This window comes from Tursiops truncatus, chromosome 5 (genome assembly GCF_011762595.2).
Source record: "Tursiops truncatus isolate mTurTru1 chromosome 5, mTurTru1.mat.Y, whole genome shotgun sequence".
Classification (NCBI taxonomy): domain Eukaryota; kingdom Metazoa; phylum Chordata; class Mammalia; order Artiodactyla; family Delphinidae; genus Tursiops; species Tursiops truncatus.
The window spans coordinates 117224953-117249531 of record NC_047038.1 but is presented as its reverse complement, the minus strand read 5'-3'; the positions used below and the strand labels follow the sequence as shown (position 1 = coordinate 117249531).

The following is a 24579-nucleotide window of genomic DNA, read 5'->3' as shown; positions in this document are numbered from 1 at the left end:
TCAGTGGCCAAAGGCCAGCTGCAGCAGGCTCTCACGGTGTCTGCATTCTGAACAGCTGAGTCTGTGCAGCCTGCAGCCCTCTTGGCCTGTGTTCTGGGGAGAAGCAAAAGGGGTGAAAATAGAGGGAGGCCCTGCCCTCCAGATGTGCAGGGAAATTGGTACTTAAAATATCGTTTCTGTACGATGGGTTGCTTTTGAAGGGAGTCAGTAGGTGGGGAAAAAAAAAATCCATTGAAACCCTTAACACTTACTACCAAATCCATACTATCTACACTGCTGAGAAAGGAAATATAACTTGGGAATTTGTGTGTTGAGGAGAAGGGTAGAGAGCTTAGGGAAATTCTCTCTCCTTTTACACAGGGATTTTTCCTTCAAGTGTCTCTATCCCTTCAGAATTAGAGAATGATTCTGGGGGGGAAGAACTTTAAAAATTCTGGTAGGCTAGTTATTCCCTGCAGACATGATTTTACCATGACACCTGTTAGGCGCATCAGGAATGCACGTGTAGACTTGGTGGGCCTCCGACAAGGACTCACAGTAACACCGGCCTTCAGTGCCTCGGTTTCCCTCCACTCATGGGCTCTCTGTAAGAGTGCCTCTAGCCCTTTATTTATTTTATTTTATTTTTTGCGGTACGCAGGCCTCTCACTGTTGTGGCCTCTCCCATTGCGGAGCACAGGCTCCGGACGCGCAGGCTCAGCGGCCATGGCTCACGGGCCCAGCCGCTCCGCGGCATGTGGGATCCTCCTGGACCGGGGCACGAACCCGTGTCCCCTGCATCGGCAGGCGGACTCTCAACCACTGCGCCACCAGGGAAGCCCCTCCAGCCCTTTAACTTGTCAGGGGGCTCATTGAGAGGGAGTCTTTGGGAATTGAGACTCAGATCACTTGGGCCACTTCCTAGGTTGGGGTTCTGGTGCTGGTCACCACGAGTCTCTCTGTCAATTACTGGATCACTTTCCTTTTAGGGGCTCCGGAGAAACAGGACCACCCCTCAAAACAGAGGCACTAAAGCCTTCAATACCAGGAGGAGGGGCTAGAAGCCGAGAGGAATGGAAGTCAGGTCAAAAACCACTGGAGAAAAGGATATCTGGGACTGAACTGCAAAAACAGACAAAATGCATCAATGCAAATGATTGCAATTGAGGGAGCAAGATGCAATCGGAGAAGAAATCAGGCTGAGAAAAGTCCAAGAACAGACCCTGGCTGGCAGACAATTCCACCTCCATCCCCAAAAGCAGGACGAGGTTTGGTTTGGAGAAATTCTTATCCAAAGCTGTGCTTTCTGGTGCCTATACCTTTGCGGGTTAAAGCCTGAAAGCACTATTGGGGTGACATTTCTTATTTTTCCTTTACTCCCAATGCAAGTAGCTTTGGAGAGCCAAGCAATTTCGAGCAAATGCTTCGGAGGTTTTAGACAGTGGAAGGGCAGGGGAAAAATCAAGAAGGTCTTAGCCTGACCAGATATTTTGTCGACAGCCGTTTTCAAGGCCTGCAAGCTCACCCCAGCTTTGTGTCGCTGGCCTCAGAAGAGAGCTTGTCTTGGGGGCCTCCCTTTGTGTGAGCACCATTTAGAAGATCGTGTGTCACTGGCCAGCAGAGTATGGGCATGATTTGTGGCTGCTTAAGCCCTGGAAGCCCCAGAGGGTACCTCCTCCTTCCCGTCTGGGCCCTCCAAACTGTCATCAAAAAACCCCAACAGTTCTAAACAGAGCTCAAACGGAACAAATATTTTCTTCTTCAGGAAAGATTAGGAATTTCTTCATATTGGGGAAAAACAAAGAACGGTTTATACATGTACAGGTACTATATTTACAACGATATGATTCACCCTGATTATATAAAATGAAAGCAAAGTTCATATTTGACCTGACACTTCCGCTTTTTGGGTATCTTTGCCTTAATACCAAATTTTAAAATATGAAACATATATTCATGCTAGAATACTAAAAAAGGTTTCCACTAAGACAAATGGCTACTCAAGCACCATGGGGCCAGGGTATAGCTTTGGTGGCTTTAACATAGATATTTGCATGTATTCCCTTCCTAATCTGTTTTCTCACAGTGAAAACCTGATTTTTTTTGTTGTTGTTTGTTTGTTTTGAGGCAAAAGCCCAGCCGCAGGAGCAGCTTGTAAAGCTCACCACAGACACAGTACTCGTGGCAACAGGAGCTGTTTCTTTTGGCTTCTGAGCTCTGGTAACTGTCAAGGGTGGGGGTCACCGATCAGAGAAATCTGGAAAGACACGAGTCTGTCAGAACACGTGAAAGCACTTGACACGGAGGCCACATTCGTGTTGCACAATTTGCATGAACACTTCTGAACAAATTCTGTTTTCACGTGCAATTCACAGACCCGCAGCGGCAGGGCTAATTGGTGAGGTTGCCACTCAAGTGTGGTACTGAACAGGGGCTCTCACTACACGGATGAATAATACAGAGTTTTGAGCAACTCGGTAATTATTTTACAGTTATTTTGCATCACCAGCATTCCATTACCTCTTTGTCCCATTCCCCCCACCAGAGTGGAGTTGAATAAGAGAATCCACCCCCCTCCCCCCCAAAAAGTGAGACTCATGTTATTTGAAATCAGCTTAAGAATAGGAAAAGACATGGCAAGGAACAGCTATCGTTTCATTAATATGGATGGATTATTCACGTCACTAGAGTGACAGTGAATCTGATTTTACCCTGAAGTGCCAATAGGATGCCAAACACAGCCGTGAAAAAAAACACAAGAAACTCTGGACGGTAGCATGCTTTGGAATTCATCTGCGAGAATTCCAGTCCTCCAAGATAAGGTAGCTCCTGGCCCACGTGATATTTCAGTGCTAAGTGGGAAGGAAGAGAGGGTTAAGATTCCCTGGGTGCACCCCTCGCCCCCCTATACGAGAAAGAGAAGGGAAGGTAACAATTCCCCAGCCCCTTCCTAGGTGGCATTAGAAGCTTGAGAAACTTAACCCGGGCAGGCCCTCTCCTGTGGTTTACTCTCCACCTCCAATAAAATCAATGGATTCGGAGGGAAGGAGAGGCCGTCCTGCTGGAGGGTCACTAGTTCTCCTTCTGCAGACCATCCAGCATTTGCTGCCTCTGCACTAAATGCAAACCAGGCTGCCTGTAGAAATAGTCTTTGGTGCAGTTTTGGGCTTTCTTCCCCTTTGTTCCTCGGAGATATTAAGCCCTGTATCCTCTTTGACTCTGAGTTACTGATGGGGCTGTGTCTAAACCACGTTGCATCACGTGGTGAAATCTGACACACTGGGTTCCCCCTCCTCCATTGTTCACTCTGTCTGACCTCAGTGCAGAGCCTACCCTGGTGCAGCTGAGAAAAACAGACATTTAAAGAGGCAGTTAGGCTCTCTTTGGGCTCAATTCGCTTCTTTTTCTTTTTCACCTAAAAATGGTCTAAGACTACTGTAGTTTTTTTTTTTTAACAGTGCACTGAATGAATAAACTTTTTTTTAAGTTTACTTAATTTATTTATTTATTTTTGGCTGCGTTGGGTCTTTGTTGCTGTGCGCGGCCTTTAGTGGCGGCGAGCGGGGGCTACTCTTCGTTGCGGTGCGTGGGCTTCTCATTGCGGTGGCTTCTCTTGTTGCGGAGCACGGGCTCTAGGCGCGCAGGCTCAGTAGTTGTGGCACGTGGGCTCAGTAGTTGTGGCTCCCGGGCTCTAGAGCACAGGCTCAGTAGTTGTGGCGCACGGGCTTAGCTTCTCCGTGGCATGTGGGAATCTTCCCGGACCAGGGCTTGAACCCATGTCCCTTGCACTGGCAGGTGGATTCTTAACCACTGTGCCACCATGGAAGCCCTGCTGTAGTTTGAATTTCAAAAGTCAGTGATACATTTTCATCCTGGCATCTCCCATCAGCCAATCTCATCACTACCACCACTACCCTTTTTTTTTTTTTTTTTTTTTTTTTAATGGAGGTGAGAGGAGGTTTGGGAAGAAGGGTTTTTGTTTTGCTCTCACATTTCTGATTTCAGCCTTAGTTGAAAATGATTATCCTTTTGTGGGCAGTAGGAGCAGAAGTGTCGCCTCCTGGTTGGGATAGCTAGCAAGCTGTGTCCTGTGATCCAGTCATTCCTTTTGCCATATTAAAGACTTTCAGACCTGAAAATCAGCCCAAGTTTCAGCCTCTAAGTCTGGATCTGGCATGGAGGGTAGGCAAAGGACGAGTCTTAAGTGGAGGTAGGGTGGGTAGTTACCTGTAGGTATGATTTGTCGGATAACAAAATGCCTCTTAAAGATCTCTCTTCCAGGTCTCAATCTCAGTGTAACATTTTCACCTGTGTGTTTAGGTTTTCTAGAAGATTGCTATGATACTTAACATATTACTGAGAGCGATATATATATAACCCACACAGCCCCTAACTCTAGAGAGTTAGGTTCTAAGGGGTGACACACAGGACTGGTAGGTTCAATGAACCCCGGGGTGCCAGGGGACAGGACCTTGCGCCTGGCAGGAGGGAAGGAAAGGACACTGAAATAAACCCAGCCCAGTTAGCCGTTTTGCCCACAGCAAGTCACAGAGTTACAATGACATCTGTGACCTCTAATCCACAAAGGATCCATTCTTACTTTTTGTAGTGTCTACATGCAAGGTTATAGCCCCTTTGTTAAAGAAAGGTACACATTCAAGCAGAGACTTCCACGGAGCCCGCGTGAGAAAGGAGGCCTGTACTGCATTTGTTACTACTGTGCTCTGGGTCCAGCAGTAGAAATCTGAGGCTCACGATAATTAGCCTGACTCTAAAACACAGACTTGTCTCCTCCCTTGCCCACGACTCAGAGATTCCAATTCTAACTCCCCTTGCAGGTAGGGATTGCAGCAATTTCTACAAAATGGTGCAGATGGCTGTCTTTAGGTTCTCCCTAATATGTCGTATTTCATCAACTCTAAGACTCATGAACTTTAAGGCACACGTTATGTTTTTGTTTTTTTGGGTTTTTTTTGCAGTACGCGGACCCCTCACTGTTGTGGCCTCTCCCGTTTCGGAGCACAGGCTCCGGACACACAGGCTCAGCGGCCATGGCCCACGGGCCCAGCCGCTCCGCGGCATGTGGGATCTTCCCGGATCGGGGCATGAACCCGCGTCCCCTGCTTCGGCAGGCGGACTCTCAACCACTGCGCCACCAGGGAAGCCCGGCACACGTTATGTACTGCTAGAAAGAAAGAAGAAAAGGTACGTACGAAACTATGGCAGGTCACCAAGTGTAAGGTGCATCCTGATTTCAGAGATGTAAAAACGTGTACCTGAGGCTCAAGGGGAGATGGTGCTTAGGCCCACTGGTTACGTGGGCCCAGACTTGGGCCTAGGCTCCTGTAGAACCAGTAGGACCAGAGCGGTGGTCACTCCTCCACCCACAAGTGGCGTCCACCCTGGACTTAGCCATGCTCTCTCTGTGCTCACGGCCCCGTCTCTGAAAAAGGGTGAATGACGACACCCACCCCCATCCTGTTCTGTGGGAACGAGTGGGGAGAGTGGCCGCGGGTCACCAGAGCTTCGGCGGCCAGTGTTTCCCTCTCACGGCTTCATTCAGAGCAAGACCTGGAACAAACACCTTCTGTATTTTTCTAAATGATAGTTAAAAAAAAAATCTTTACCACAATGCATTGCACATATTTCTTCCAAGAGAGCATGTGTATAGATAAGAGGTAGCACGGCCAGTCAAATAAACCCAGGGCTAGCACCGAAATAATTTTAGTTCGATTCTAGAAGAAGAACGCTAGGGGAAGGTAATAATTTTAAAGGAAAAAAAATGAGCCCCTACATTTAGAACCACAGTTCTTCATCCTGCTAATGCTTATGGCCAGCCGTGGCTTCCTTGTGGTGACAGCGGGACGAGCTAAAAGGAAGAAAGAAAATGGAGCAGCAAAGCTTTTGCAGGCTGGAGTGATTTTTTTTTTTTTTTTTTGGACCTATCTGCTAGGTCAAGATAATAGGATACAAGACAAACCTGAGGAATTTATTCTTCCTGTCTTCAAAAAGACTTACTGCAGTCTTGAATCGTATTCAGGAAAAGGGCTCAACTAGTAAAAAACAGATTTATAGAAGGATTGGGTGCCACACGACTCAATTTCTAGTTTCCTTCCTTCCTTCCTTCTCTCTTTTCTTCCTCCCTTCATTTGTTAATTGTGGTAATACTCGATACTCCTTCATGTATCATTTCAATCATTTAAAAATGTACAATGCAGTGGCTCTAAGTACAGTCACAACACGCGTAACCATCACACTATTTCCAGACTTTTTTCATCATGCCAAGGAGAATCTGTGTACCCATTAAACAGCCTTCCTTTCTTCTCTGTTTATTTTTGCTACGATCATTTTCACTGCTATTATGGGTATTGATACAAATTTGGAAAGGAATGTGACAAAGGCAAAATGGGAAAAGTCCCGATCAAAAAGTTAAAGATGAGTTTTAGAAGCTGGTAAGAGAACTGTTATAAACAGGCCTTTATAACCCAGGGTCTAAAACTTACTGTGAAATTAAATGCCGATTTTACCAAATGACTAAAGGGGAAAAATCCGTATTGGGGCAACTGCAGGCCTTTTATGCTACTGACATACACACTTCCCTGAGGCTGAGGTCAGAAGCAGTATGTTTGCATGGCTCCTCAAGCCGGACAGATACTAAACCATCAAATCCTAGCCCTGTTCACTTCTGTCCGTACATCGTCCATCTCTCCTTCGTTTCACGTGTCCAGCTTTAGCGAGCAGGTGTGATACATGTACCAGATCCAGTGCTAGGCATTGTGGCTACAGAGACACACAGGCACTGGCCCACCCCCAAGTAACTCCTACATCAGAAGGGAGATGATTATGGAAACAAAGAATTATGTAATGAGCAAAACACAGATGAGGGAACGAATAATTCTGTCCTTGGACTGGGGTGCAGGCAGGAGGTGGGATTGAAAATCCTCGTCACCCAAGGCAAACTTAACATACCTCCTGTGTGATTGTACATTAATATTTGATACTGTTACACAGTTATAAATATGGATGTATAGGCTATGTATAATATGTTCAACTATAACGTTAGTTGAAAAGCAGACTATAAAATAGCATACGCCCAATGACTGCTACTGTGTTAAAACTTAAACACGGGTATAATGTGAAAAGTACAAATATGTCGTGTTAGGTTGATGAACTTTGGGTGTTTTTTTTTAAAATTTAGAAATGTAAACATGCTCTTATATTAATGTAACATTCATTTCCTTAAAATTGTTTTTCTTTTTGATTATAAATTTATCCACCATAGAAAAACTGGACAACCCAGAAAAATATAAAACAAGAAAGCAAAAGCATTGGTAATCTTTATCAAAAAATGATAATCACTTGGTAATTTTCCTTCCAAAGTATTCAGTCAAATAAAATAAGGATCATATTATTTCATTGTATGGCTGTGTTATCATTTATTTCACCAACTGTCTACTGTTGGACCTTCAAATCATTTTCAATTTTTCACCATTTTAATTCATGCTGAAATGAACACTCTTGTCCATAAACATTTGTGCATATCTCTGATTATTTCCTTGGGATAGCTTCCTAGAAGTACAAGTCCTGTGTCAAACGGCATGAATATTTTTAAGGCTCCTGTTTTAGAACATATTCCCAAATTGCTTTCTGGAAAGATTTAAACTATTTACACTTGCATCAGGAATACACAAAGGGTCTCTGTATTACACGTTGCATTCAATTTTTTAAAATGACCAATTGCTCCAGGGCAATTATGATTCTATGTGTTTCCTCCCTAAGGAGTACAATGGAAGATGCTGCAAATAAGGTTAATTTATAGCATGTTGTCATCTCAGCTCTTCCCTCAGTTTCTTTGCCTCTACCCAAAGCCTGGGGAGTAGGCCTGGTCAGGCTCTGCTTTCGTCAATCAGCATGCTGACAGCAGACGCCTTCTGCCCGGCCTCTTCAGGGTGGTAAATGCCTGGGTGCCACAAACACTATTCCTGAGGGCTGTCACCCGAGATTCTTCAGTTGTCTGCTTGGAGCCAAGGCCCCCGTGTATCAGAGTGAAAAGGCACGTCTTTATTCCTGGAGTTGGCTCGGCCAGCTGGCCAGCACCGATTCTTATGAATGACAGCTGGTCTGCTGTTCCGTGTTTCAACAGCCCTAAGCCAGGATAACACCTGTAGGCTCTGAGAATGAAAAGTGCCTGGAATGACACCGGAGAAAGGCTGCTTTTGTTATCTGGCTTGGACATCACACTACTTTAGCATCTTGGATCAAAGATAACTGTGCCAATAATGAGGGCAACCGATCAAGTTAGAATCTACTGCTCTGTTACAACTGCAATTGATTTGATTCAGGGTTTCAAGTAACTTTTTTGGTTCCCCATACGTGGTTCACTACAATAATGAAAAAAAGAAAGAGAGAGCGTAAGGTTTTGTCTGTCAGTACCAGATAAACATCGATGCACATAACAAAGAGACACTGGGTACTTCTGATGAAACTATTAGAGGCTAGGAAGTTCTACCTAATTTCTGGTTGTCTGAAGTTCAGGCAGTGCATCAGGATATGACATTAAAATAGAAAAAAAAAACAACCCCAAACTCTTAACTCTGTAATTTCCAAGTCAATGTATTTAATGGACATTGTGGGGTCCAAAGCTGGTTGAGAACAGTTTTTGCAAGTTTGAAGTTAAATTTCTATTTCTTTAGAACTTACGCTGGGATACTTTTGGTGGTCTGAGAATAGATACAAGTGTGAGAATGGGAACTGGAAAGTTAACTTAAAAGTTATTTGTTCATCTACATAATTCATCAGAAAAGCTGCACATAAAAGACGAAAAAAAAAGCAGCTTTCTGTAGACTACTGAAGCATGTGGGTTGTCTCCGGAAGAACGTTCTTTGAGCTTTCTAATCCCAATTTATTAGCTGTTTTAGTATGTTTTAAAAGTAACACTCCCCCATCGTGAAAAAGTTGATGATTTTGAAAAATATGATGTGTGTTGATAAAGGGTTGTTCACTTTAAAGTCTACCATGGTGTTGAGTGAAATGGATCTCTAATTTTGAGAAGATTTTTATTATGCCCCTCAATACAAACTAAAGCCAGAAGTATGTGGGTCTATGTAACAGAATCACATTTGGCTGAAAGATGGCCGTAAAGAGTCATCCCTCAACATTCTCATAGAGTAGCCCACAAACTATACCTGGGAGTAAGGCACTCCAAGCCTAGATCTCAAATAGACCCAGACGTACCAGCTAAATCTAACCTCAAAGGGAAGCTGCCTTGGAGAAGGTGGGGTGCAAATTCAAGCTACTGGTAATAAAATATTCCTAGAGATGACCTGGATGCGTCTAAGAGTTAGGCTGCGCTAAGCCAGTTTAGGTTCCTGCCCGCATGGACCAGCTCTTTGCTCACTGTACACCCCTTCCCCACCTGCAGCTTTTCGTCTGGACTCCGTCAGCGTCTGACAGCTTGGCACCCGTGAAACAGCTGTGACTAGGAATATCAACACACAATATTCTTGAGAACCAAAGTAATTCTGAGAACCAGGTAACTCAGAACCAAACAATTCCCTCAGGAAACATCCAGGTTTTTGCAAAGCCCGAATCCCCTGCCCTTCTCCCCAAGGTTTTTTTTTTTCTGGGGCAGGCTTTCTAGCTTTGCAGGACCTGATATGAATGCGTGACTAAGTCTCCTGCCAGTACGGCTCTACCACCAGCAGCTTGGAAGCAAATTCTCACGGCAAAGAGATACTCACAGCGGGACCATAATGAAATCAGCTACCCTATGTCCCCCTGCCCCTTGCACTCCAGCCTTAGACTCATGCCCCTGAGGATGGTGCTGCCGTCTTGCTAGCCTGATGTCTGGCCCAGGGGGTCATCCTAGACTCTTCCTTTCCCCTCTCATTCTCCAGGTCTACTCCGTTAAAGAATCTGGTAGCTTCTATCTCCTTTATATCATCCCACCTGCTATTTCACTGGTCCATGTCATCAACACTTCCCTTGGGTCACTCTGTTAGTCTCCTCATTGGTTTTCCATTTTTCTCTCTTGTTGCCCTCCAGCATACCCTCCAGCCACCCAGCCACGAGGCTAATCTCTCTGATGATGCTTGTACTACTCTTCATCCTGCCCCCAGCCCTTAACTGCACACAGGGTAACAATCATATTCTTCAGCAGGGTGTGCTTCGCGACCTAGCTCTCCAGCCCCATCTGTTGACGGCCCCCATCCTACCACCCCGCGATGCTAACTCTGGCCTTACCAAACTACCTCTGTTTGGCTGAATGTGTCTTGCGCTCCCCAATCTGTGTCCTCTGCGCCAAACCCCCTCCTTTCATTCTTCACCTGGCTAACTCCTTCTCATCCTTGAACGCTGAATTCTAATACCACACGCGAGAAGCATTCCCTGTCATCAGCTCGGCTGGTTGCTTCCTCTCTGAGCATCCAAAGCACCCTCTGCTCTTTCTCCGTTGGCCTCCTCATTGTCTGGGTTAGGATCATGCACTCACCTGTCCATCTCCCCTGTTAGGCTATGAGTCCCTTGCCAGCCTGCATCTTTGTACTCACCTGCCTCTTGCAGTGCCCATCACACGGTAGGCACTCAATGAGTGAGTGAATGTACGAATGACAGAAAATAGGTCTGTGATTAGCTCCTTCATATAACCTTCTAAATTCCCTCTCGACCCCTCCTCAGGTCAACTCTGGATAATAACCTTTTTTTTTCATCTTGGGAGAGAGCTGTCCGCTCCTATCTAAACTATAGCTCTCAGCATCTACGGAAGAGAAGGTGTTTTCCTACCTGGCAAATGCCTGTGTACACATTACTGTATAAAAGAAAAGAACTGAGGAGGCACTGTGGGACCTAAATACATCTTCTAAGGTTTTTTTTTTTGACAATATTGTAAGACGTGCCCACTACAGCTGATGGTTATCTATCTGTGTGTGCAGAAGTGGCCAGAAAGACTGACGTGTTCCCAACTGTTCATTTGCTACCAGACACATAATTTGATCTGCGTCTGAAACCTCCACTTGTATGACCTGCTGTTGCCTTTTGAGGTTAAGTTCTTGACATAATGGTTACTTCCATGTTCCTTTATCCTCTCCTGCCATGTATGACTGCAGGATTAGGCTGGGGTGTCATCAAACACTTCTTCTGGCCCTTTCTTGTTTTCCTCCTTTATTTTCCATCAGCAACTTTCCCAGGACAGGCTTTTCCACATTCTTACCTATGCCATCTGATGACTAGCTTGTCTCTTCCCCAAGTTCCTCTAGACAACTCATATTTCCTCGAGGCTTTCCCTAGACCATAATGAATTTTCATGAAGATTGCCAGCCACTGACAAATATACCAACTGATATCCCTGTTTCCAAAGTATCAATCACACATTCAAAGAATCACTGAGCTGGAAGGGACCTCTAGGCAGCGCTGCACCTGAACTTCTCTTGATGAGAATCTATAAGACATTTTGTTAGATGTTTGTCCATCCATCCATCTGTGAAAAATCACAGTGATTGATTGAGAGATTGGTTCTAAACTGAACCTAATGTATTTGGAGACAGATGTCCAACATATCACAGTCACCCAGAGGGAACCTTCTCGCCCATATGATTCCTCTTCTAAACTCTGATGTTCAAACTGACGTTTGAGGGGAAGAGAGAAATGTGTCCAGATAGAACTCTCAAGCTGGATAGTAGGGGGCACTGCAGTTATGACAGAAAGAGGAAAACCACAGCTGGAGAGCAGCCAAGTAATTCCTCTGGGGAAACAATATCAAGAGGTTTGGGGACTACCGTGTGCTGCCTTGAGCATCAGCAGAAACAACACACACTTGGTTGAACAGGGAGATGCCCTGGGGGTCCCACCATACATCCCTCTCTTCCTGGGGGCCCAGTCTTCTTCCTCACCTTGCACCAGCAGCATTTCTGCCCAATTCTCCTTCTTTTTTTTTTAAGATTTATTATTTACTTATTTTATTTATTTTTGGCTGCGTCCGGTCTTAGTTGTGGTAGGCGGGATCTTCGCTGAGGCATGCGGGATCTTTTGTTACGGCACGCGGGCTTCTCTCTACTCTAGTTGTGGTGCGTGGGATCCAGAGCACGTGGGCTCTGTAGTTTGCGGCACACGGGCTCTAGTTGAGGCGTGCGAGCTCAGTAGTTGTGGCGCGTGGGCTTAGTTGTGGTGGTGCGCGGGCTTAGTTGCCCTGAGGCGTGTGGGATCTTAGTTCTCTGACCAGGGATCAAACCCAAGTCCCCTCCATTGTTAGGCGGATTCTTTACCACTGGACCACCAGGGAAGTCCCTCCCTAATTTTCTAGCTACAGCCTAAGGGCTGTAGCTCCTGTTCTAGGTGTGGGAAATCAAACCTAGGTCTTGCCATAAATTATGTTAGCACATAGGCAAATTGCCTTCTAGATTATAAAAAGAATTAGGAGATGTCAGAGGCTATCTCTAGGATTATTGGACCATTTTATTTTGTGTTTTCTTTACCTATATTTGTACTTGCCATATTTTCATAAGAAGTATGCATTATTTTAATATTTGGGGAAAAGAAAAATGATGAAAGCTAAAACTTTTTTTTTTTTTTTTGCTTCTCTGGTGGTAGAGACACTGCTGATGTTGAAATGAATGAATGAATAACGTGAGACTAGAATGAATAATGAAGCCTAGAGTCAAGGCGATAGCCCACTTTCGCACGGGGAGTAAAGGTGAACATGCTATTGATGTCTGGCAAAACTTTTGGACAAAAGATTAGACACTTAATTTGTGAAAATAAATTAAACAAAGAATCCACCTTCTGCATTATTTCTTACTGTTGTTAATCTGTTAGAGTGGAGGCATGCTACGTATATAACGTACCTCAAACCAATGTGACATTTAACGGTGTCTCTCATGACGACTTTTGGACAAAAGAGAAAAAGGGGCAGAGAATTCAAAGGTAGGTTGCTTGGAAGCTGATGGAAATCCTGGGTCCTACTGGTGCCCAGATGGTGTCAACCCAGAAGGAGTTCTCTAATGGGGAGCTATAAGGCATTGCCGTTGATCTGGAACACAGGTATGATGAAAGCTGAGCAGATGAGCTCAAAACTCTACCCGTGGAGTTTCTGAGATGCTGGAAACTTGAGGAGAAACTCAGCTCAAACTTAACAGAGCTAACTGTGGCAATGAGGTGAAAAAAATCAGCTACACAAGTTCAGGATGGGAGGTAGGGCAGTGGGTTAAATAGAATGTGAGCTTTGGACAGTCTGCTGAGTTCAAATCCCAGGACTTTGGATAAATGACTTAACCTCACTCAACCTCAGTGCAGATGGGAGAATTAAGGAAGGTAGTGATGGTACAGCGATCCGCAAGGTGCCTGGCTCATGGGCACAGGATGTGCTCAGTAACCGGCAGCTGCTATTAGCACAATTATTAAACGTGGTCTGAGGAGTCTGTCGTATGCAGAACACGAAGGAGTTTCACTGCCCACAAGAGTAGTGAGAACTGACAAAGTGACGAGGCTGTAAAGCAAGGGAATTCGACATCATACCACTATAGCCCATACTGATCAGAAGCCCTCTGGAACATACTGTTCAGCTCAGGACACCATGTCTTAAGAGGGACATCAGGAGGCTGTAGGGTGTCCAGTTGTGTGACATGATAGGGAGAAAGAGCTGAAGGCACTAGAATGATTTCGTAAGGAAAAACGAATCTGACATGGGTCACGATAACGCCCTTCTGATACTTGAAGTGTTCTTATATAGAAGAGTCAAGTTACTCTGCTGTTCTAGAAGACAAAGCTCTGAAAATCGTCAGCAGCGTTTGCTTAACAAAAGGGAGAACTTTTCAACAGATGTGACAGAGGAACAGATTGCCCGGTGAAGCAGCAAGTTCTCGGTCACTGCAACTGTTCAGAGAGTCTGGGTGGGCGTCCCTTAAGGGAGATGAGAGGGTTTCACAACTGCTCCCCTTCTTCCCCTGCTCTCCTCCAGCAGCAACTGCCTCTAGTACTCCCCCCACCTGGCTCCCTTTTGTCCCATTAATTACTACCAGGTAAATGGAGAGTCTCCCGATTCCCAACTTTTTCCACTAGGGCAGAGAAGGGACATTCTCATGTCCAGATGCATATTCACCCCACAAGTGTTCATTGGTAGCCGCCTGCAGGGCAGGACCTGTGCTACTTGACAAAGGCAACAAAGAATGGAGCCAGCATGCGCCCAGGGAGCACGCAGGCTGGTGAGAAAACAGACCCCTCAACAGATGCCCGGGAAGGGGTGAGGCCCAGTGCAGTGATACAGATCAGCACAAGGGGCCCCGGAGGCACAAAGGCAGTTCAACTAACCCAGCCGGACTGGGGCAAAAAGGGTCAAGGAGGGTTTTCTGGGGCGGGGGGGGGTAGACGCTGGAAGCGGTGCAGAGATTGGTCAAGGAAAGTAACAGAGGCAGCGGGAAAAGAAGAGCAGAGGGAAGGAGGTAAGATACAACATCTCCTGTGTCGCTGGACTGGGAAGTACAGAGCATGGGACAGGAGGAAACGGGGCTGGAGAGTTGAGCCCAGACAGTCCCCCATGGGTTTCTTTTTCTTTTTTAAAAAATTTTATTTATTTTTGGTTGCATTGGGTCTTTGTTGCTGCGCGCGGGCTTTCTCTAGTTGCAGCGAGCAGGGGCTGCTGTTCGTTGCGGTGCGGGGGCTTCTCATTGTGGTGGCTTCTCTTGTCGCAGAGCACGGGCTCTAGGCACGTGGGCTTCAGTTGTTGCAGCACGCGGGCTCAGTAGTTGTGGCTCGCGGGCTTAGTTGCTCCGCGGCATGTGGGATCTTTCCAGACCAGGGATCAAACCCCTGTCCCCTGCATTGGCAGGTGGATTCTTAACGACTGCGCCACCAGGGAAGTCCCCACCGTGGGTTTCTAAGGGCTCGCAAGCCACATGCACAAACTTGCACCACACACAGGACTCTTCCTCCAGCTGCAGAGTCCCAGCTGGTCCCTGCCCTCTAGGAATTATTGTGCAATTGTTTGTTTCACTCCCTTAGGTCTGCTCTGCTCCCTGCGGGCAAAAGCCTTGTTTATCTCCTTCACTGTTATATTCCCAGTGCCTAGCCCAGGTACCTGGCACATAGTAGGTGCCCAATAAATACGTTTTCACTGAAAGATTGGGAAAAGAAAGGATGCAACCTCACAGGATTGTTGTGAGGTTTCTCTACGTTACTATGTATATCTTGTTTTGAGCAGCCCCTGGCCCTAGTAAATACTAATAAGGGAGAGTTGTTATTATTATGACTGTTACTCATTAGTGTTTCTTTTTCTCCTGTCTGGTTGGCTTTGCAAGCCCACTGCTTAGTACCTTTGCTTTTGTGGCCACCCGTGCTGAATACATTTTGATGAGCAATGGAGTTTGCCAAACGATAAGAGCCCAAAAAGAAATCCTCAAAGAACAGAGAGTTACGGAAATATTTAGCGTCATAAACCACAAAATGACATGTGAAGGAGACAGTTGAGAGACTGGTTCCCTCCATGGGATCCTCAGGCCTATCTTTGCATTTCTTGGAGAGAAGGTGCACGCGTCAGACAAGGCTCCTGTGCCAGGCTGATGGCTAAAATGTGTGCCCCCAAAGTGGCCTCTGGGTAAGAGGCAGGTGGAACACTGGGAACAGACAGGCTCTGCAGACCCCATTGACTCTAACAAACGTCTGAAGGGAGTCTGATCTGGTGGGGTGAGGGCAGGCACGACCCCATAGCCTCCATAAGGAGGGCAGGAGTTGGGGGGAGGTGCTTATTTGGTGGCCCAAGGCCAAAATCCAGGCTTCCTCACATTCCTCTGGCTTCTCTGGAGGTAGAGTCTTCCTGGTCTGTGGATGGCCTGGGATTGGCTGATCTTAGTTATAGGGAAACTGAGCAAGGGTGTTTGGTGTACACTCCTGCTTCTGAAGATTCATGGGAAACATAACTTTCTCTGAGAATCCAAGGCCTTATCCAGGAACCACGATTTAACTGTTTAGGGTCTGGTAGAAAGGTCAGTGCACCCCCTGTGGACAGGAACTTAACTCCAGAGGGGAAATTTTTCCTTTCACAGGTCTCCCATGAGCCCGGGAAAGAATTTAACATTCTTCTCCTTTCTCAAGTCTCAAAAGGATACGTTCCTTAAAGAAAATCCTGGATCCCTCTCCTCCCCTCAATGACTAAGGCCCTAGGCAAGGTTGTAGAAGAGTCTGGATTCTGTGAGAACACGTACGGAGCTGCCCTGAGTCTGTTGCTGTGTGGCCGTCTGTTTAACCAGGTACAAGTATGGGCCTAAGAGGCGCACGGAATTAAAACATACCTGGTATAGGTCCCTGTACCTGAGCTTCTGGTCGGATGTTGAATCAGGAGAGAAAACGAAGCCTGGTGTTCAAAGCTCGGGTAGGTGGAATAACTTGGACTGCCCAAGTCACCACAATTAATTAATCTAACTGAAAAAACCTGTTCAGTCCTGGCTTTAAAAACATCATGTTGATGCTGCCCCTGTTTATTTGCTGAGTGCTGGGCGGAGGGGGTATATTTAGCTGCAGTGTGCTTTTGCAGGATTGCATCTTGCAGCTCAACAGGAAGTATCTGGAGTCACCGCTAAAGATATCGCTGCATGTTCAGAAATTTACAGGCAGCTGTACAAGTGGAGCTCTGGTGGTCAGAGGGCTGGAACAGGCCCCCTTTCAAATGAGAGAGGCTGCGGAATTAAACACTTGAATATACCAAGTTCATGGCAGGCGGAGGGCACCTGACAGGCTAAAAATACCCAAAGTGGCAGCACTTCTGTTGCTAAAATAATACTGAACTGATATACTCCTTTTCTAAACCTACAAAGAAATGGGGGAGGGGGGAGAGGGTGGGCTCTGAGATTCCCAAAAGGGGGTGAGAAACCATGCCAAAGTGAAGGAAGTAATCTCCTACCTTTGCCACTTTTCAAAAATAAATAGCTTCCCTAAGTAAACTGAAGCGGCAGTAATCAATATGTTATTTTTTAATAACGCGGGACAGAAATGGTAGCACCAAAAAGACATCGCATACCTGGATCTGTAGTCCTGCTGACAAGCCACCCTGCCGACAAGCAAACCCTTTCCATCTTGGTCAGAAACCATTTACTTTTAAACATCATTTTGCCGGACTCCCTCATCAGCAACCCTACGTCCTGCTCACTAATGCCCAGCTGGAAATGTCCCAACTTACTCGTGTCACGTGCCTGGCAGAGCTACTTGCTTGAGTACGGACAAGGGTGAGTATGTGTGATTGCGTGTTGGTGGACAGAGCAGGCCACTACCCCTTTCAGAATGCCCAGTGGATCCAAGCACAAGTTCACATTCATTCTTTCAAGAACTTCATTCCTAGGACGTGGCCTCACCTCCCCAAGTCTCAATTTTTTTAAAATTAATTTTTACTGGAGTATAGTTGTTCTACAATGTTGTGTTAGTTTCTGCTGTACGGCAAAGTGAATCAGCTATACGTATACATAGATCCCCTCCCCCCTTTTTTGGATTTCCTTCCCATTTAGGTCACCACAGAGCACTGAGTAGAGTTCCCTGTGCTATACAGTAGGTTTCCAAGTCTCAATTTCTCTTTCCTAGAATGTGGAGCTAAAACAGCACCCTGATGACCTACTAAGGTTGTCGTGGAGATAGAACAAGCTAATGCAGGCGAGAGCATTTTGTGACTCTGAAAAGCTGGAAGCTGGATGGAGGATGTGTTTGCTGTTGTGATTGGGCATTTACTGGAAAGGCAGGGAAGGAAGAGCAACGTCTCATGTGATTAGAAAGCGCGGTGCACACAGACTGTGTTCTCCTGGGGGATGGGGCCATCTCAAGCAGGTAAAAGCAATGCCCACATCCCAGCTCAGAGCAGCAGAGGGCACAGGATATTTTCTGCTTGCTTTCAACCTCGACTTGGTTCCTCGTCATAATCGCTGGCTCTACTCCTGTTTCAGGAGCTGCTCCTGGGTGGCTCGCAAAGCAGAGTTGGGCCTGGAGTCATTGGGAAGCAGGGACCGAAGCAGATGTGGGCCCAGCCTTGATGTGAATGGAGCTGGGTTATCCCCAGGGCCTCCCCGGGACTGGTCCCCCAGGCTGGTTAGCTCTAGCTGGGAGGACGAGAGATGCCCATCTTCTCTGAGGCAGCCCCGCTAACAGCTGCTGTTTAGACATCACCTAACCGAGGTGACTGAAAAATATACAGGGGTGTTGTCTAAATCTGGGAGGGAATATTAAAAACTGAAATTACTTGTGGTGTTAGGATGGCGGGATGATGAATGCTTCCCTTGCCTCTTTCCCACACTATCTTTTCTTTTTCTTGGCTGTACCAGACAGCATGTGGGATCTTAGTTCCCTGACCAGGGATCGAACCCACACCCTCTGCACTGGGGGCACAGAGTCTTAACCGCTGGATGGCCAGAGAAGTCCCTTTCTCACACTATCTTAATGTTGTTAGTCTTTAAAATAAAGAAGGAAAGGAACTGTAATTGGAGTTGTAACATTTTATAAAATGGCATCTGGTTACCCTGATTTTGCCTTTACTGGGCTTGAAAGTGCAAAGTTAAAGAAATGCCACGTAGGCTGAAGTATTTCAGTGTAATAATTATATTTTCACCCTCGAAAATATTTTAAGGGTGGCCTCCTTCACTTCAAGGTACTTTTTGGAGTATGCAGTAAATGGCAAAGGGAATGAGAGGTTTACAAACTGGAAATCATAGCATAGCTTTTTAATTTGGAAAATGCTTTGACATCTATAATCTTTTCAATTAATGAAAGAAGGATGAACTGTTTATTGAGAACCTACTATGGGCTGAACATCGGGCTGAGTGTCGTGTATTTCCTCTTCGTGCATCTTTTTCCCTATTCTCCTACCCCAAAGGGATCATCACTGGTTGCTTTGTAAGGCACTCAGCAGTGACCTTGCTTCATGCATGATTTTTTTTAAGCTGTAGGTGCCAAGATAACGGCAGTGGGGGGAACTTCTAATAACTTGGGGTTCCTCCAACGAACAACAATAAACCATTACAAAATAAAGCCTGGCACCTTAGGGCAGACCTTAGCTGTTTTTCCAGGGGACAACAATAGAAGGGGCAACTTCTCAGTCCCTCTGATTTTTCTGCACACCATTTACTCTAGCTTGATTTCAGAAATCATCCACTCTATTTGACAAGGAGGTACATGGAGATAAGGTGAGGTGAAGGTTCCGGTTGCAGGGCACCCAGCAGAAGAGGAGAAGAATGGAGGAAACAACCAAGGTTTGCTGGTACACTGTCTCCCTGGACCCTGGCTCTATAACCAGTGGAGCTGGTGAGCTTCACAAGATTTTATGTGTGAGGCTGACCTAGTTACTTACTTTCTGTACTTCAGAACAGTAAGTCCCCTACATACAAACCTTCAAGTTGCGAAATTGCAAAGATGCGAACGTGCGTTCCATCAACGTCAGTCATGAGTGAAATTGCAGCTTGCCTTGCATCTCCTGTTGCTGACGAGCCTTCCGCTCTACCGTCTCCCACCTCCTCTCCCTCCTCCAGTCAGTAACTCTTCTTGCCTGTTCACTCGATGCCAGCCCCTGGATGCCAGCTGTGGTACTGTACTGCTGTACCTTTCAAGGTACTGTACTGTACGATTAAAAATGTTTTCTTTACTTTTTGTGTTTGTTTCTTTTTATGTATTGTTTGTGCGAAAAGTATTATAAACCTATTACAGTACAGTACTATATAGCCGATTGTGTTAGTTGGGTACCTAGGCTAACTTTGTTGGACTTGCGAACAAACTGGACTTACAAACGTGCTCTCGGAACAGAACTCGTTTGTACGTAGGGGACTTACTTGTATACATATGAAACACTGGACGTAACGACATACGGTCCTCCCTCCCTCGCAAAAATGTCTTGGGTACACAAATGTCTTGGGTACACATAACAAGTGTACACATCACCGTGATTGCCCATTTCATTAGCATACAGATTTGGTCACTTACATAAACCAATTTATCTCTTTGCCTCCCAAAGAAACAAACACACAAACAAGAAGACATCAGCTCCGCAACTTTCCAGTTGGTGCAGGTGATTAATTCTAACCTAAAAACTCCACTCTGGGTCAGGCCCCCCATCCACCCATTCAGCTCAGCACTGAATCTCTTTTGGAGGCACCAAGGGACAAGTTGAGGGACACGTGAAGGAAGATGGCTGTCAATGTTGATGTCAACCTCAGATGGTTAGGGCCACGCACCAAACCATTGAGTTTTCTCTAACATCCCTCATCATAGACCTATCATCCATGAAATTGGTTTAAGCCATTTTAAAAATAGCTTTGAAATAGCCCTGGTGGCGCAGTGGTGAAGAATCCGCCTGCCAATGCAGGAGACATGGGCTCGAGCCCTGTCCTGGAAGATTCCCACATGCCGCGGAGCAACTAAGCCTGTGCGCCACAACTACTGAGGCTGTGTGCCACAACTACTGAAGCCCGCGTGCCTAGAGCCCATGCTCCACAACAAGAGAAGCCACCGCAATGAGAAGCCCCCGCACTGCAACAAAGAGTAGCCCCCACTCACTGCAACTAAAGAAAAGCCCAGGCGCAGCAACGAAGACCCAATGCAGCCAAAAGTAAATAAATAAGTTTACTTTTTTAAAAAAAAGCTATTTGTAATTCTGGCCTTACCACATCTTAAGTTAATGAAATTAGGGACTTCCCTGGTGGCACAGTGGTTAAGAATCCTCCTGCCAATGCAGGGGAAACGGGTTTGATCTCTGGTCCGGGAAGATCCCACATGCCGCAGAGCAACTAAGCCCATGGTGCCACAACTACTGAGCCTGTGCTCTAGAGCCCGTGAGCCACAACTACTGAGCACGCATGCTGCAACTACTGAAGCCCACGCGCCTAGAGCCTATGCTCTGCAACAAGAGAAGGCACTGCAACGAGAAGCCCGCGCACTGCAATGAAGAGTAGCCCCCGCTCACCACAACTAGAGAAAGCCCGCGCGCAGCAACAAAGACCCAATGCAGCCAAAAATAAATATTTTTAAAAAGTGATGCTTAAAAAAAAAGTCAATGAAACTTCATAATCTTATGAAACCTGCCATGTAAATCAATGATGCTATTTTTTTTTCTTTTTGAATTTGCCTCTTTCAAACTTCAGGTGGTCCTCCTGATTTGTCTTACTACATCAGGATTTGGTGAAAATGTCCGTGTTGGCACTCATCACACACTTGGTAATTTAAAAAAAGAATCTGATTACATACAGCTTCTCTCAGTCTTTCTGTATTGAGACAGAAGAATCCAAACTTTAACATTTATTCTCACATAGTATTTTTTAAACCAAAGTTTCTTAACGTTGGTCTGAGTGCCACAAGTCAGCCACAGATGGGCGTGAGACGGCATGCAAAGTTGTGTGTGCACGTGCTTGCTGTTCTCTCTGAGATTCTCAAAGGCTTCTGTGACTCCAAAAAGCTTGCGGACCACCACCTTTGATCACTTGGTTCCTTCCTGAAGCTTCTCTAGTTCTGGTTAGCTATTTCTTGAAATATAGTAGCCAGAATGGCATGTAAGGTTCTAGATGAGGACTGTCAAAATTCTGAACAAGATTATTTTGTTATATATTTGTAATCCTTCACCAGATAATGTCTGTTATTTTGGTGGGTTTTTCTGGCCGTAGTAGCTGCCCCTGTATCCATGTCTTCAGACAATGGTACAGAAGGACTCTCGTGTGTTTTCTGAACGGAATCCCGTACCTTGGGATATTATCATACCATTAGTGCAACCTAATTTGGATCAGTTTCCCTAGATACACTGCTTTCCGTTTCTCCACACTGAGTTTCATCTGCTGCTTATCTACTTCTCAGCTGTAGAACCAACAGATCTTCTGGAATTTATATAATGTGGGTTTGAGTTTTGGTTGTGATAAAGTGTCCTCTGCAAACCTGCATATTCTCCTGTGTACTAAATCACTTTAAAATAAGTAACCAAGTCCATGTGGCAGAAAGAACTACTGCCCCCCAAACATTGTGCTCCTCTGTCCACAGTGAAGAGTCACAACTGGGAAGGGGGCAGCCTGGCAGAGACCACAGTTTCCAGAATGCCTTGTGTTTAGCTAGGGCCAAAAAACTGGTTCTGGCCAGTGGGATGTAATTGGAAGTGAATGGTGTCCCTTTGGCCAGAGTTGTTTAAGAAAGGGGGTGCCTTCTCCATCACCTCCCTCCCTCCACTTGCCAACGGGATACAGAGGACTCTGGGAACTTGCTGAGGACAGAGGCCCAAGAGGGAACAAACTTGTGTTCCTGTGTCACCATGTGAAGAAGAGCTACCCTGGTGATCAAGGACACCCACATCAGACTGTTAGGTGAGCAATGAACATCTGTTGCTCCACTGAAATGTAGGGGGTTTGTTTATGACAGCAGATAATATTCAGATAGGCCACCACTCAGACTATTTCCATCCGTGGAAAGTTCCATCTCTCTCTCTCTCCTGTATTCAAAGGTGTCTATATCATTTCCCCAACCACAAGAAAAAGGTCCTCTTGTAAAATCCTAGTGTCTAAAACATTGTAATAGGTTTTGTAAGATACCATATCAAAGGTATTTTTTTAAATAAATTTATTTATTTATTTTTAATTTTGGCTGCGTTGGGTCTTCGTTCCTGCGCGCGGTCTTTCTCTAGTTGCGGCGAGCGGGGGCTACTCTTCGATGCGGTGCTTGGGCTTCTCATTGCGGTGGCTTCCCCTGCCACGGAGCATGGGCTCAGGCACGTGGGCCTCTGCAGTCTTGGCACGCGGGCTCCAGAGCACAGGCTCAGCAGCTCCGCGGCATGTGGGATCCTCCCGGACCAGGGATAGAACCTGTGTCCCCTGCATTGGCAGGCGGACTCCCAACCACTGCGCCACCAGGGACACACCAAAGGTATATTTTTTGATAGTCTTATGCCACAGGTTTAAGTGATTTGCCTGAATCCAGGTTCTAGTAAAAGGTAACATATCTGAAAAGTATTTTTGATTCTCTGAAAGCAAGTTGCTTTATAATTCCCACATGTCAGTATTTATTATTGCTCAGATTAATCTGGCCTTAACAATATAACAGTGAGGGCTGTGCCAGTCAAGTATAAACACCCGGTTGTATTTACATGTATAAGTACCTCCTTATGAATGGTAAGTAACACCAGATCTTTAGGGCTTCCCTGGTGGCGCAGTGGTTGGGAGTCCGCCTGCCGATGCAGGGGACGTGGGTTCGTTCCCCGGTCCGGGAGGATGCCATATGCCACGGAGCGGCTGGGCCCGTGAACCATGGCCGCTGAGCCTGCGCGTCGGGAGCCTGTTCTCCGCAAAGGGAGAGGCCACAACAGCGAGAGGCCCGCGTACCGCGAAAAAAAACAAAAAAAAAAGATCCTTAAACTGTTCTACCAATGCTTATGAAATACAGCAATATCAGTGTGAATTCTGATCCTACTCTTAGTACCACCATGAGAGAGAGAAGGTGGCCTTGGTGGCCAAGGTGGAAACCAGCTCTGCTGTGGTGTGACTCGGTCCTGGCAGATGGATGGGTTTGGGTCGAGAAAATCAAGGCCGGAGAGCTACTGCGGTGCTTTTGGACCACCAAGCTGGACGATCTCCCTTCAACAACCTCTTTCCCCTCAGGTCAACAGTGTGTTTCCCCCTTCTTTTCTCCCAGGTGGTAATATAGGGCAGGAGGGTTTACATTCACCTGGCCTCTGTCAGCATTGACACAAGTGTTCATGACTATGGGAGTGGAAGAAGGAGAGACCCGGGTTGTGGTTAGGCCCAGTCCCGGCTGTGGCTGCTTTGGTAAGAGTGTGGTTTCAGGAAGAATATTCCAGTCTTTTTCCGAAGCTCACCTCCTGGTGAATTCACTAAAGGAATTCCAAGTCCCGGCAGAAGCAAAGGCCCTACCATTAGCAAAGGCTTGGAGAACTCCGAGGTTGGAAAAGAACCCTTGGGCTCTGAGGACTCGGCCAGGAGCTGGGGGCAGGCGGGTGGGGGTGGCTGCTAAGCTGCATGGGGGCAGCCCTTCTCTCACAGAGGGTGGGCACCTCCCTCACACTGGAGGGGCTCTGAGGCCCCTGAATCCTGATGTAGCAGCAGGTGAGGTAAGTTGAAACACGCTCCGGAGGACACATCTCAGGAACATGGAACACAGAAAATGCTGCTTTCATGAAGTGTACTCTCCTGTGCACACTTGTGCCGTAATCCATGGGAGAAGGCCATCTGCACGACAGTGACACTCTCTAGTTGACTGAAACGAGACTTTTCTAGGAAACCCATTTTGAGTGGTGTATCTTACACGAGGTGAATATATTAACAGTATGATCACCAGGAAAATTTACATGTATATATGATGCTTATCAACGGTCAAGAATATCTAAGTGCTGAAGACCTTCCACGTCAAGGCTCCTTTTCTCAGGAGGATTTAGAGACATCCTGAGAAATATTTTCATTATCTCTGAATATGAATAAAGTAAATAATGGTACTGGGGAAAAATCTTTGGACCCTTCTGGCTTCAATGGGCTTAGGGTGGAAGCTCTCAGAGTCTAGCAGTTATTCCTACGGATGAGGAAGGAAAAGACCGTCCCCACTTTAGTACTTAACTCACTAAGGACTATCTGTTCGTGTCCCTGGTAACAAGCCCCTTCCGAGGTCCTA

At 46.2% G+C, this 24579-nt stretch overlaps 1 protein-coding gene and 1 long non-coding RNA gene across 3 annotated transcripts in view; one reads left to right on the top strand and one right to left on the bottom strand.

The window, feature by feature from the left end:
• Positions 1-24579, bottom strand: part of MAML3 (mastermind like transcriptional coactivator 3) — a 438815-nt gene that overhangs the window by 31212 nt on the left and 383024 nt on the right. The gene's annotated exons all lie outside the window — the stretch shown is intronic.
• LOC141278711 (uncharacterized) lies at positions 17661-19436 on the top strand. The gene is made up of 3 exons (XR_012331779.1): positions 17661-17772; positions 19069-19187; positions 19300-19436. It is a non-coding gene; the product is annotated as an uncharacterized lncRNA (long non-coding RNA).